This window comes from Nyctibius grandis, chromosome 5 (assembly GCF_013368605.1).
Source record: "Nyctibius grandis isolate bNycGra1 chromosome 5, bNycGra1.pri, whole genome shotgun sequence".
Taxonomy (NCBI): domain Eukaryota; kingdom Metazoa; phylum Chordata; class Aves; order Nyctibiiformes; family Nyctibiidae; genus Nyctibius; species Nyctibius grandis.
Window position 1 is genome coordinate 57,826,645 of NC_090662.1, and position 7,914 is coordinate 57,834,558.

Sequence of the window (7,914 nt, forward strand, 5' to 3'; positions counted from 1 at the left end):
ACAGCTATGCATGTGTCACACTGTGTGGAGCTGAGAGAACAAATCCATGTCCCTACGTTGTAATCTTACTCTTCCCCAGAATCATTGATCTTAATAGGATCCAAGCAAACGGGAGTTGTTCTTTCATCAGAGTGCGCTCTCTGTGAGAAGGTACAGTGGATGGGAAGCCACAGACCCTGAGCTCTTGCTTCTCATCTCTTTCACTGTCTTGGAATTGCTCTGTTTATAACAGCATCCTTCATATGCATGGGTTCATCTCAACGTTCATAGTTTCTCATAACCTATTTTACAAAGGTTGAGAGCATGGCTGCAAAGTCACCTCTAGCAGATCTGGGAAGACAGATTTCAAGTGTGAGAGAGAAACTATACTACTTCTGCCTCCCGAGTCTACCAAAACCTTACACCTTACTGTTCCCAATATGCAAAACAAGGCTACTGTCTGCATTCCCACCTTCAAGATGGCCAGATTAACAGGCACAGTGTAGGTACCACTTGTCATTATTTAACCAAAAGAACCCTTCTCCCAGTCTGATCCCCAACCCTTCCAGGGATGGGCTGGCTGACACATGCCATGTCACACCCACCACACTGCTTCCATGGGGACTGCATTCCTCTTGCTTCACAGTGCTGCCACCTTCCAGAGCTCTCACAGGTACTCAAAGGGCAAATGTCTCAGCTTTAATCCTCAAAGCCATCAGTGATTATCTTGCATCACATTTGCCACTCTATCACATGTGCACTCTTAGTTCCCACCAGTGCTGAAAGCTTCCAACAGCCTTTGCCTTTTCAAAGGGCACTGCAGACAGCCATGTACACTTTAAATAGATATTAAAATGAAGCCACCTGCATGCCTTCCAGTTCCTGAACTGTAGAGCAGAATGATGGATAATGGAAGTGTACCAACACATCAACAGTTTCCACTAGCACCTGCTGCAGAATAGCATGATACCAACTTCAAATATGGACAGGAAATGGCTTTTGATATCAAATGTAAGTTTCAACCCCGCAAGAGTCTCTAAAAATAAGCATTTTATTCCCACCTGCCCTTGGTTTGATACCAAATGGATTGTGGAGAAGGACCAAACTCTAGAAACAGAAATAATAGAGGTACAGTTTTAATTAACTGATCCTATATTCTTCCCCTTTCTACTGGACCCGCTGCCTCATTCAGCAGAGAGAAGTGCTCCGCGGATGAGGCTATCTTCTTTATTCACTCTGTGGCCGTATTTATCTGCACGCCAGCAGCGCACTGCACAGCATACAGAACTCTGCTTCCCTCCTGGGCTTTTCTATTTGCCTCGTTATTATCACCACTGAGCAGTTCCCAAACTCAAAAGGACTTTTGTCTTCCAGTCACCTCTACAAAACCAAACCATTATCATAGGTATTTTAGAGGCAGGGGAATTGATTCATAGGCAAATCACAGCTAAAAATCTGCAATGCTGACCATTAATTTTGGCCACCAGAGTGGCTGGCTGCCTCTAAATACAAAAGGAAACAGCTCGTGGCCACTACTGAAAAGTTGTGTGTATGTGATTTGCTCAGCATCACATTCAGAACCCATGGTAAAGGGACAGAGAGAAGAGTGGGCTTCTACAATGCACCGTAATGTTCTCAATGCAGCTAGCTGTATTCATCTTCTTGCCTGCACGCAGAGGTAGAAGGAAACTTCCCACCAATGTGAACCCTCTGGATGGGAAACACAAGAACACAAAGATAAATGTCAAAAGGATCAATTAATCTTAGGTGCCACTATCAAGACACCAATAGCCCACATATAGAAATCTCCATGCACTCAAAGCACAGTTCCCATGGGTTTCAGCTGTAGTGGTGATTTCTGCAAAGCAGATCCCAATGGCTCCCATCAGCCCCTTTCCTCCCCTGAAATAAGTCGTGTCTGCATAGATCTGCTTTTAAACAATTGAGCACAAGCTCTGTCTTGGCTGAGAACCAAGAGCTGCACATTTGCATCCCAACTTTACGCCTTCTTGCTCATTGAGCCCATCCAGATGGCAGGCTGTATTCGAGCCTTAATGATCTGCTTCCCCTCCCCCTAGTATGGGCACAGTAAATCACTGGTAAATCTTCCTGATGGTCTTTTAGAGGGAAGACAGATCAAATACATACAGTATGTTTTAAAATAGCAAGTCCTTGGGAAAATTATGATCTGCAACATTGGTGCAGAGCATGGATTCAACTGGATGACTTAAAATGCTTGCAAGTAAGCTTTCCCTGCCAGCCCACCCTTCCCAAGTCCGCACGCCTGGGACTCTCGCCTTCACCAGGCAATGATTTTGCCAGACTTGGCTTGATTACTCCACTCGTGGTCACTGCAATTCCCTGCCCCCTCCAAAGAAAGGCTCTTTTAGTAGAGACAGGCAGACCAAAACTTTTGGAAAAATATCAAGAAGAGAAAAGCTAGATTTTGGTCTGTTTGAAGGTTGGGCATTGCTCACCACAGGGACTGCTGGAGCTCTGGCTTCCAGGGCAAAATTTCACACACTCAAGTCATGACCAGGAGATGGACGTGTTCATGACGTGAGACCTGGCTACATCTTCTGCCCACAAAGCACTGCACAGAATACAGGGATCTGCTCACAGGACCAGACCCTGTGGCAACTAATGGCACGGACTCCGAATCATGTCAGCAAGCGGAGAAGGAGACGTTTGTTCTGTGGCGCATTTACCTTTTATACACACCTTCAGTACCTTCCCAACCAATCAGGCCTTCCCATCCCACATGCGCAAACAGGCCATCAAAACCAGCTGGACCCTTTCAGCCAAGCTCCCTGCAGACTTCGGCATAAACACTAACTCAGCTTCTCTTTATCTATTGCTCCCAAGGTCATCCTCCCACCTGGGCAATCAGCTCCTCGGTGCTTTCCATCCGAGCTCCGTTTTAACTCTTGTAATGCCACAAGACCCCAAACACCCGAGAGAGACCTTAAAATATCTTTATGTGTGGCCACATAAGATACTTTTCTCATTTGACAAGAGGGTAAAGCGGCACACACAAACTTAGTCTCAGTAAACGGCCACAGTGATCTGACTGCCCCCCACAACACCACACAGAAAGCTGTGGCAGAGGCAGGCACTGCCTCTGAATTGTCCTGAGAGCACTTAACAGCCTTAACGTGAAGATACCTCTTGTGTCCAGCCTGGAGACCTCCATCTCATTGTCTTCAAACTTTCCAATATCTGTAGTGATTAAGGCAAAGGCACTGCGCTCTACAGTCCTTATTGCTACCGAGCTCTGACCTCTCCCAAAAGCTGCTCCCACTGTGCCTGCTCAGTGAGGCATGGTCCTGTGTTGAAACACCATGTTCTCTTGTATTTAAACATCGGTGAACAGTTTGGGATGCCAAAGCAATTAATTCAAGTCCACATCAAACTTAATTGTGACATTTCCTGGGTACTCAATTTTTTCCTCAAATTAAATCTTTTTATCATCAAAAGACTGTTTTCCAGTGTGTGCAGTATACTTAGAAGAAGAAATTCCCTCCTGTGGAGTTCACTGTGTTTCTATCCACTTAAGCTGGATCTGACAACTTAAGTTATTTGTATGCCTTGAGCTAACCATCTGCATAGGAGTGAGCATCAGCTATAGCTTACATGTAATATACTGCACAAAATATAAATATATCCACATGTGCATTCAAACAAAATGTCAATGCTGTTTCTCAAAGAATATGTGAGCAAGGGCCAGGGGCCAGCAAAATAATTTTCAGCTTTTAAGTGACAGACAATGGAAGTGATCCAGTCTTGCATCTCATAAGTACTGGCAGATTGGCCAGGATTTGGATGCTAACAAAGAGATTCAGTACACGGGCCTGGTTTCAATTAATGATCATGTGTCCATATGGCTCTGTGTGTGTATGTGTTTATACTGAGTGTTCTTTCCTGTTAATGGGTGTTGCATAAGTACAAGCGTGCATGTTTGTGCCTGTGAAGACAGGTTCAGAGCTAGTTAAGAAATGCCCAGCAGCACAGGCAAAATTTAGTGTTGACACCCAGGACAAAAGGTCTTGTATATTGGCTGTGACAAGACCCTGCAAATACTGTACTTTAAACAGAAAAAACTCTCTTCACTGGCAGGAAATCAGATCCACACAACAGCAGTGAAAGCACCAAACCTGAGCCGCTGACCATGCGGGATCTGCCACTGTGCTGGGGCAGGGTAGCAACAATTGGTGGTGGGACAAACCCCACCCAGGGAGACAGAAGGACCAAATACCATCAAACCTGCTCCTGGCAGACATGCCAGCTAGGCTGCCCCGCTCCGCCTGCAGTGCGAGGAGGCAGAGACTGCCAGTGCTTACTGCTCAGGTGGCTGGTACCAGTCTCCTCTTGCAGCAGCAGATCCCGTGCCTGCAGCCAGCCCACCTGTGTGCATGACACACCACGCACCTGCCTGAGATTTGTCAGCAAGCAACATGGCTGGGCATCTTGTCCACAGCCCTTGCTTCTCTTTTAGCATTTTTTTAAAAACAATGTAGTTGTCAGACGGGTAGAAGGAGGAATAGGCAAAGGATATAAAATACTTTGTACATGGTAGGATATTCAGACCCAGCAATTTTTAAACAATTTGTGCATCCTTAAGCTTAATTTAATTCTTTATCCCCCCACCCCCACCTCAGTTTCTTAAGTTGTAATTGGTTCTGCAAATGATGATAGGCTAATTCAAAATTAAGAGGTACTAATGAGCTTGATGATGACCATACAGAACCACAGGCTCTGATAAGGTGCTTACCTGCTACTTTAGGTTACCTGCCTTTCCAGCTTTACATTTCTTTCCCCCAAGATGCACTAACTTTGCATTGTTCTAACTGATGCTTAAGTTAAGCTGGTGTACTTTCATCTCTGTCGATATCAGTGCCTAAATGTTTGCTTTAAGTACCCCTTCAACCTCTTCTCTCATTTTATTCCCAACAGTCACATAGGGCTCAGGACCTGACAGCCCTGGTGTATCTGTGGATCCTAAAGAGTGAGATGATGGCCTGATATCACCAGCACAAGACTGAAAGCTATTTTGGAAGGAGAGGGTTAGGACAAGTTACAACATGGGATCAAGCTGAGTTCAGGTATAGCTCAACTGCTTGGAAACAAGAGATCCTAACAGCTCTGGGACTATGCCTAACCCTTGCCCTGCCAGACCCCTGGTAGCAGTGCAGCCATTGCCTAGCCCATTTTTAATCCTAACTCTATCTGCAATAGAATTAACCAGTTTCTGCACCAGCACTATGCATAAGCCATTTACTCCTGCCAACGCCAGCCCTTCTCTATCCTGGGGAGCATGCTGAATGCAGCAACAATATGAGTACTTCAGCACCTACTGCTCAAAACCGTAGCCTTATTTGCCACTCATCCCTCACCTGCTGCACACTGAACTTTTTGGGGCCTTTTACAAGCGGAGACATTCTCTATCTTCTATACTGAACAGTTCTTTTCGTGCCTTCTTCCAATGCAGAGGTAATCCCCTGTGACAATTAGCAGTGAAAGCCACAAAGTAGTCCACAACCAAACCATTACTCTGGATTTTCTTTACAGAATCACTTCCAGTATCTGAGTGCCTCAGAAATACTCTCTGCACCTTGTGTTAATATTCCTGCCCAACTCCGTGCCCACTCCGTTTCCCCACAGGATCAAATATACCCTGAATTATTTTTTTCCCCTCACAATAATTCTGTGAGGTAGGAAAGTGTAATTTGGAGTGCTTAAACACAGCTGTAAGGGCTTTCATAAATCAGGGTCTAGAGTATCCTGCAGTGCAATGACAGAGCTAAGTATAAACACAAGCCCTTCAGGGAACTGGTACCTGAGAAGGGGTCTACCCTGCCACAACACAACCCCCAGCAGCACTTCTGAGGCCAAACCCCAACACCACAAACCTTGACTTGGGACCAAAGTTGATGGGGACCAAAGAGCCTGCTCTGAGGACTCCCAGCTGGAAGCAATGAGAAGTAAGGGATCTCAAGAGTCTCAGAACCTTCTAGGACCCCCAGGGAACGTGTAGTCCAAATGACTCAAGCCTCAGGGTACTGCCTGGAGCCTCTCAACCCACCAAGTCTCCCAGAGCCTGCATCTCAATCCTCTCATGCCTCTGTGCAACACCTGAGAGCTTTTGTGCATAATGTGACTCTTCAAGCCCTCACAGTACAAACAAGTCACCCAGTCCTCTCGCCTGTAAGAGCATGGTGCCTTGAGGGAAAGCAGCCACCAAAGTCCTCAAGACATCTTGGTGGAGGGGCTACTACCCAATCCTCTCTGTGCACTTCTCTTCTTCAGCACTGTGAAAGCCATCCCGGAGAGTTGCATTGACAAGGAACTTGCTGACAGGACAGGTTAATTCCACCAAGCCTAAATGGATAAAGGTGACCAACTCCCATCTCCTTCCCTCCAGGAAACCTGCAAGTGACCAAGGAGAGTGTCTTCAAGAGGGGCACTTGTCTCAGAGGCAAGGCACTAGGGAGGGTCCCAGGAAAGACACTATTGCATGGGTTGTGGGAGGTCATGAGGCTGAATGGGGAGAAGCCTACCGAGAGAGAGAAGGGCAGGAAAGCAGTAGACATCCAGCCACTGACTATGCAAAAGAAAACCCTTGCCTGCCATCTTCCCTTCAACAGGAGCACATCGACAGCTCGAGGAGACCTCCATGAACAAAAACCACATCACTGCCCCTGAGGTCCCAGCTCTGCTCAGGAGTCCTCAAGGCAGTGCGCAGCCGGTGGCACGAGACATGTGGGCCAGGGTGACAGGAGCAAGGTGGTAGGAGCGTGGACAAGTGAAGTGAGAAATGCAGGGAGGTGTATCTATCTGGCAGAGCAGCAAAACCAGGAGTAGGAATGGGGACCAGAGCTGAGAAATAAAAAGAGGACTGGAGTGTTTTATGGATGGGGTTAAATTCCAACACTCTTTTATTTTAAAAGCCTTTTTTTTCCCCTCTGATGATGGGATGCAATTACAAGCCTAAATTAATATGCTAAGACAAGAGACAACAGATGGATACCAACCAGAAGGGGAATAAGAAGAGACAATGAAGCAATTCTGGTCAGTCTGACAGATCGTGAGATCAGCAGCCTCCTACCCAACCCTATCCATTCATAGGCACATCAGTCTTTGTCCTTCAGCTCTGGTTTCAGTATTTCTAGGAGAATTTTATTACTGTCTTTGTTCTCATCAGCATTTTTACTATTTATTTATTCCAAATCTGTTAGGGACCAAGTGTCCGAGGAGTCATGATGATGGAATTCCTGGCCAGGAATGAGGCCTGAAGTTTTGTAGATGAACCAAGGGAGAGGGTAGAAAACCAGCTCAGAATGCATAAATGGCTGTGCCACTGTATCTACAGCAGCCGCAGCCAGCACATGGCATGCCAGGCCTGTGGTCTGACCTGCAAGCGAACAGGGAATCCACGTGGCATCTACATATCCAGAGCTGGTTTGAAGTTATAAATTTGCAGGTTCCAGCCTGACACCATGCTGGGGCTATCGAGGGAAAAAAAGAAAGCAATTCTTCCACCCTGGTGATTCATTCTTCCATGTCTCAGACATCACAGAGCTGAAACCAACCATACCTTTTCAAGCATTTTCTCCCTCAATTACTTACAGACCTAGGTGCCCATAGCAAAGACTACTATCCTTTAAGAAAAAGCTAACAGCACTAAATACCAGTTTTCATCCTTGTAAAATCTCTGAGGCCAATGTCAAGCATGTGATGGATTTAACTCTTTGGAGAGCATGAAGGACTTCAGGACTAAAACACAGAAATCACTTAGCTGAGCTGAAATCATTATCTTTATGGAAAGTAATGCAAGTTGATAATTTTGATAAGGATGACAAATTCACTTCTTCCAGCATAATTCATCCTGCAGAATCTGAGTGCACTTTCTGGATGGCAAACAGCAGCTACTATTAA